The sequence below is a fragment of the Rutidosis leptorrhynchoides genome, chromosome 4, assembly GCF_046630445.1.
Source record: "Rutidosis leptorrhynchoides isolate AG116_Rl617_1_P2 chromosome 4, CSIRO_AGI_Rlap_v1, whole genome shotgun sequence".
Classification (NCBI taxonomy): Eukaryota; Viridiplantae; Streptophyta; class Magnoliopsida; order Asterales; family Asteraceae; genus Rutidosis; species Rutidosis leptorrhynchoides.
This window is the reverse complement of record NC_092336.1, coordinates 486,382,713-486,389,897: the sequence shown is the minus strand read 5'-3', so window position 1 is coordinate 486,389,897 and position 7,185 is coordinate 486,382,713.

The window sequence follows — 7,185 nt, the reverse complement described above, 5'->3', positions numbered from 1 at the left end:
ATTCTGTACCGTTGTCGCAACGAATATTTCTTACCTTTAGATTGAAACCTGTCTCTAATCGATTGATAAGCACTTTCAAGTTTTCAAAAGTATCGGACTTCTCTTTCAAAAACATTACCCAAGAAAATCTTGAATAATCATTAGTTATAACCAGACAATACTTACTTCCATCAATGCTTTCAAAACGAATTGGACCGAAAAGATCCATATGTAACAATTCAAGTGGAGCAGAGATTGGATTATACTTCACCAGCTTATGAGCTTTCTTGCTCTGCTTACCCTTCTTACACGGAACACATGTTCCTGGAATCTGAAAAGATCAAAGATCAACACCTTTTACAAGATTGTTATGGACAAGGTGATTCATTTTCCGAAAACTTAAATGACCCATGCTTTTGTGCCAAGTTATAGAATCTTGTTCAGTCACTTTAGAAATAAAAGCTTGATGATGTTCAGCAGTTGAAGTAGCAACATTCATATCTAGCATATATAAATCAGCTTGTCTAGGAGCCTTCATCAAAATCATTTCTGGAGGAATCACAAACTCTGGTTTCAAAATGTAGCTGAATTCGTCATCAAATTCTATCTTGAAAGATTTTTCACAGATTTGTGAAACCGACAACAAATTGTTTGCAAGCTCTTGACAATAGTTCACTTTGTCGAAACTAACTTTTTCATTCTTCAATAAACCTTGAGCTGAAATGTTACCTCCTTTATCTCCAGAAAATGCTACATAACCTCCCTTAATTGGGTGTACATCCGAAAGAAGAGATAGCTGTCCAGTCATATGTCTCGAAGCACCGCTATCCACTGTCCAGGTGTTGTTTGCAGGTACCCTGGTTCCATGCACATCACATTAAGAGAATTAATTGATAATGGGAACCCACGCCCGGACGGCAGTAGGTTGTCCATTAACACCCATAGCTTGAAATTCCATTCATTTTCCGTTTGAGTTCGGTAGAATCTCATCATTAGAAACCTGAAACTTAGACAGTTTAGAAGTAGCAATATTGCTCTTCTGATTTTTCATATTTTTCTCATTTTCAGAGCGATTCACTCGTGGTCTGGTACAAGAAAAGTATTTTCAACGACTAGCTTTTTGCGAAGACGATCGTGCCTTTGGTTCAAAAGCTCTACTATGATCACTTGATTTGGAAACTCTTGCCTCAGTATCCTGTTTAGGAACCTTAATCTTCACAGGAGAAATTGACCTATTGAAGTTCTTTCTCTTATACTCTCCATAGACAACATTTGTCGTATGATTTTTAACATGAACTTCATCATTAACAGGTGAACCTGTTTTATGAGCATAAGATGATCGGTGATCATCATATGTGAGGTCAATATTCAGTCTGGGAGATCTATATCTTCTAGGACAATTAGCAGCAATATGTCCAAAAATAGCACAATTAAAACATTGACGAAACTCCCTATGTCCTCTAAATTCATACATATTATTAGAGTTTGAAGATGACGGATCTTGTGTTCTTACAAACACATGAGAATCATTTGTTTTATTTCTTAGAACAGGCTTAGGTGTAACAGGAGGAACCGGTCTGTTAGCAAATCTAGGATTTCTTAAAATTTTAACAGGACCTTTCGGTATTCTAACTGTACTTGTCTTAGAGTTATCTCCTAATCTAGTTTTCCTATCTTCCTCATGATCTAGAGCACCTTCAGCAGTATCATCAGAAGTTGTATTCTTAGTTGAACTACATTTTTTATTCTTTTCAACATAATCTTCATAACTAGGAGGGATACAATCTTCTGGTCGACCGTCAACTACGTTTGCATTAACAAATGTGTTCTGAAAAGGAGGAGATGCAGAACTATATCCAATACCCTTGCCCTTGGTGTCATTAAGTTCCACCATTAATGCATTCCATTGTGACGCACTTGCCCAACACTTCATTTTAATTAAAATTGCTTCTAAATCAGCTTTAACGCATTCATTTTCTTTCTTTAGTTCATTAATTGTGTCAACACGTTTAATTAAAGCTTGATTTATGTCAAAGTTATAACATTTAAGATCGTGAAGTTGTTTTTTATAAACTTTGATCTGCTCTTTCAACTCATTTTCAACTTTAGTGGTCACATGGTCTGCGTGCCATTTTTCTTTCATCTCCGCATATGCCTTTGTTAAATTATCTATTGTTATCTTAGATTCAGCGCATTTAACACATTCAATAATAGTAGATGGATTAGAAGATACCTGTTGAGCGTTATTTGATGAAGTCTCGGCCATAAATGCAAAGTAATTTTTCTTCTTCCCATCATTGAGCTCATCTTCTGATTCTGACGAGTCTGTAAGGAACTCTGATGTATCAGCATCTTTACCCAAATGAATCTGTTCAAGTCTGTCCCAAATATCTTTGGCTTTAGTTAACCCAGAGACCTTCTCAAGATCACTTTTTGATAAGCAACTCCTTAGTAAGTCTACTGCTTGCTTGTTCAATGCTTCAAAATCAGTTTGGTTAACTCCAGTAAGGTCAGCTTCATTATTAACCTCTGAGACTGACTTCTTGTCTGAATCCTCATCTTCTGAATTTTCACTCTCAAAATCTGAACCTTCACCCATAAGAACTAACATCTCCAACTCTTCGGCAATCATTTTACCCCATTCGTCTAGTTCTTTATCAGCATCAACCAATGTTTCTTTACTTTGATCAGCTTCTAGACTTTCTTCAAATACTGAGGTATCACCATATTTATCCTTCAAACTATTGAAGTAGAAGTCCTCTGACGATGTTGGTGAAACACTTCCAGATTCAGGTGTACGAGGAACTGAATCATGTGCCTTCTTGAATTTGTCTTTAACCTGTTTCTGAATCTTCTCTTTCCAAATTTTTCGAGACAATCTTTCAGCTCTTTTGGCTCGAGCAGTCAGCTTCTCAACTAAATTCTGATCAATAACAAAATCTGCTTCAGATTCAGTGATCTTTGCCATGTTAGCTTTAGGTTGCTAATCATCTACATTCAATTTGATACACTAATCATCATCATCTCCATGAATGACAACCAAAGCTTTGTTAGGAGTCTCAGCTATTTCAACTTCATTTACTTTATCAGTAATGTAGATCTCATGCTTTGTAGATTGACTCTGAGAACGGTAGTTCTGATTCTTGAACGGGTTACGATTACCCTGCTTCTTCTGTTTTGTGCACTGTCATGAAAAATGACCTAATTCTCCACAGTTGTAACAAGTAACCGTATTCATATCAAAACCCAGTTTTGTATTTTTGGTAAGACTGATCGATTTTCCAGTTCGCTCTTCGTAATCTCTTGCTCCTCTCACAAGATTTGCCATACTCCACATAATATCCATCTTTTCTGCTTCATCTTTATCAAGTTGATGATAATCTTCTGTTGTTAGATGAATGTTACCCACACGACCATCAAGATAACTATCATAAGAATTAACCAGACTTGACAGTAAAGCTATATCCTCACTAATCTTTTCTTTCCCAACTTTCCTTATGTTTTCAATCTTAAGTGCAGGAAGAACATCTGATGCAGTTGGTGTAGATGACTCTGTAGTGTTGGAAGTAGGCTGTGATTGAGTATTGAGAGAACATGGTGAAACTTGTGGTGGATACGAAAGTTGTTGAATAGGTGCACTGCTAACATTCAAACCATACATATTCTGATTGTTCTTAGCAAAAGCAGTTTGAAATGGTGCATGAGCTGACTTAGGTGGTGTGTAACCATTTGGACAATATATTTTCATGTCTTGAACTTGTTTAGACCTCTTAACTTTGTTTAACAACTCTAATTCTTCTTCCTGAAGTCTTGCAATAAACGAGTTCACTGTAGCAGTAGCAAGTTCTCCACTGGTTTTCATAGTTAATACAAAACCATTCCATTATAAAGGTAATGCTCAAGCTAGACATGTTACTTTGTCTTTTTCAGCAATTGTCACATCATGCTTGTGTAGTTCAGCTAGCAAATGACGATATCTTTCAACCAATTCCGTAATAGATTCTCCAACTTGCCAGTGAAAACGATCAAATTCAGATTTCAACTCTAAACCTTTTCTAGTTCTGTAAGATGTATTTCCTTCATTGAAAGTACGAAGTGCTTCCCATATCTTGAATGAGTTATCATGACACAGAAATTGATGGAAAATCGGACCATCAAGAGCACTTGTCAAGTTACGGTACATCTTTTTCTCCAAGTTATACTCTTCACGTTCTTCCAAAGGCATATTATGCAATGTATACAATTCATTTGTAATAGGTGAACGTGGCCATTGAAATTCGGTTTCAATGTACTTCCAAAGCTTCGTGTCCTGACCATCAGACCAAATCTTAAATCTCGACTTCCAAGTGGAATAGTTATCCATATTCATTAACCTTAGACATTTAGTACCACTTCCGGATTCACTCTCAGCAAGGAGTAATCGTTGAGTCATATTCGTAATACTCTGAACTAACGGTGCAGCTAACGCATAATCGTTTGAATTAAACATCTTGAAAATTTTTACCAAAGGTAAACCGTGCGGTTCAGAAGATCAACAGTACGCGTGATAGTATCAACCGTACGTGTCACTAATCAAGCTTGCGTGTCACTACTTAAGCGTACGTGTGACTAAACTAATCAAAAGAACCAATCACCAAACCTCAGACGTGCGAGTCAGGATCACCCGTGTGATTACTCGTACGTGTCATAGTCAACCGTTTGATCACTTGTGTGATCAGACTGTAGTCACTTAACCTCAAAAGGTTATGCTAAACTGTGCGTGTGAGTTCACGAGTGATGTCAATCGTCTGGTCAACCGCGCGAGTGAGCCAAAATTTTGCCCCACTCGTGTGAGCTGCTGTTCACCCTAATTCACTCAAAAACCCTAGAAATTGATGTTAAACCTCAATTTCTTCGTCCACAAGTTGGATTAGCACTAAATTAACATAAACACACTCTCTAATCATAATTACACACGTAAAAATGATTCCTTTTTGATCAAAATCACTCTTAAACTCAAAAACCCAAAATAATAAACTCTTTAATCACCAAAAGTCACTAGATGATGTTGAAATCACAACCAACGCTCTGATACCAATGATGAAACATGACTAGGAACTTCGAAATCAACAGGTTTAATTCACACAAAGGCGGAATTAGTGAATCAAACCAATCTAGTGAATATGTGAAGCTTTTTGGGATTAAATTTATGATGCCCCGTACAAAACCATCGTGTACGAATCATCAACAACAGGATCATTACAAGGTCAAATACTATATGTGGTTTCAAAAGAAGTTTGCATTCATGAATAAAGCTGATGTCTTAACCAACGTCAATTGTCTTACAACAAAAGTGTGCTTCAATGAACAGAAGCAATTAGTAATAGTACGTGACCAAATGGTCGTTACAAATCATTGTTTCAAAAGGTAACATAGTTTGAATGCAAATAAAAACATTTCATGCGGTGATAACTCTAGCAAGCACAGCGGAAGTCTACAAGGCATGACTAGTACAGCGGAAGCAAGTAAACCTTAAACACGTGAGAAAAACATGCTTAAAAACATCAACACAAAGGTTGGTGAGCTATAGTTTAAGTATAATAGTAATGTAATGTAGGCCACGAGATTTCAGTGCTGCAAACAGCGTTTCAAAATAGTATGATAAAGTATATGTTTAACCGTGGGCAATTGGTAACTAACTTAACGTTTATCACCCCCTAAAAGTACACTTGGCGAGTGCGTATGTTTACGAAGTATTAAACACCCGTTAAATGCTAGCGCTACTAGCCCGAGTGGGGATGTCAAACTCTATGGATCCATATCTAAGATTCGCGTTCACCGGTTGAAAGAGCGATGACTAAACGTTACCGAGCTAAGGGGAAAGTTTATGCCGTTGTATAACCCACACATATATAAAGTTTAAGTACTCGTGCCTAGTATGTAAAACATAAAATGCGCATGTATTCTCAGTTCTCAAAATAGTTAAAGTAAAAAGGGATGCTATAACTCACAGTGGAAAAGTAGTAGTAAAGTTGACTCGGGAAAAGTAAGCAAGTACGTTTGTCCAAAAGGTCCTCAACCTAAGTCAAAAGTTACTAAGTCAGTAAATCGTCCCAATAGGTTTAAATGTATGTAAATTAGGTCTTAAGTATCATCATCATTCATCATCGAACAAAAAGTATAAAGTAAGTTTCATTCTAGAAAAGAGTTTAAAACAAAGGCTGATTTCGATTAGTCGCCACGGCCTCTATACAAACTCAATTGAGATGGGACCAGTGGCCATGGCTCCGTATATGAGTCCTCGAGTTTCTGTAAAAATTCCAGAACCAAACTCATCTTTGTTTGACCGTGGCGACGGTTTAAGTGCGAGTAGGTCAGAATTTTTCAGCACAACGTTAAAAGGACATAGTGACGTTCGGAGGGCCATAGATCCTAAACCGTAACTCGGATTAAGACGAGTCTTAAACGAAAAATTATCTACTAGAACAGAGATAACTAAAAATCAACTTTACAGTAGCCCAAGTATTCTGATCAGACCTAAAAAACAGTAGGTTTAGTGTTCTGGTGGGTTCTTGGTGCTCGATGCTCATCACGGTTCTCATCCTTGATGCATATAGCTTCAAGTGTACAAATCGGTGATGTGTTTGCATCATCTTTACCAAGTTTTGACCATCATAACACAAGTGTAAGTCTAAGATAAGTAGTACAACTCAATTAATTGTTGCAAGTAGTTTGATGAACCAAAGTTACATCAAGATCTTAGATCCGACACATACATGAACTCTAAAAGTAATATTAAGCTACAAACTTGAAAGTAAACTAAATAATCAAGATCTTAAATTGTAGAACATAGTTCCTAGTTAGCTCTTGAAGATCCAAGACCCAAAAGTCTAGATCTAAAGTTACAAAGTTAAATCCTAAGTCATAACACTTGAATCTTTACTTTAATGAAACCATAAGTTATGAAACTTAGATTTTCAACTAGTAAAGTGTATGTAAGCTTGTAAGCTCTTGTTTATAACAAAATAAGTAGACCATAAGTTATATAAACTTAGATCCAACATAATTATATAAAGTTATAACTAGAAAGTTATACTTCTATTTTCTTGAACTTATAAAGTTAACTTTTAGTTTCAAGAAATATGAGATCAAGATTAACTAGTAATACTTGACCAAACTAACAACATCACAACTTTAAAGTATATAAAATAAAGATATAAGTTAAAT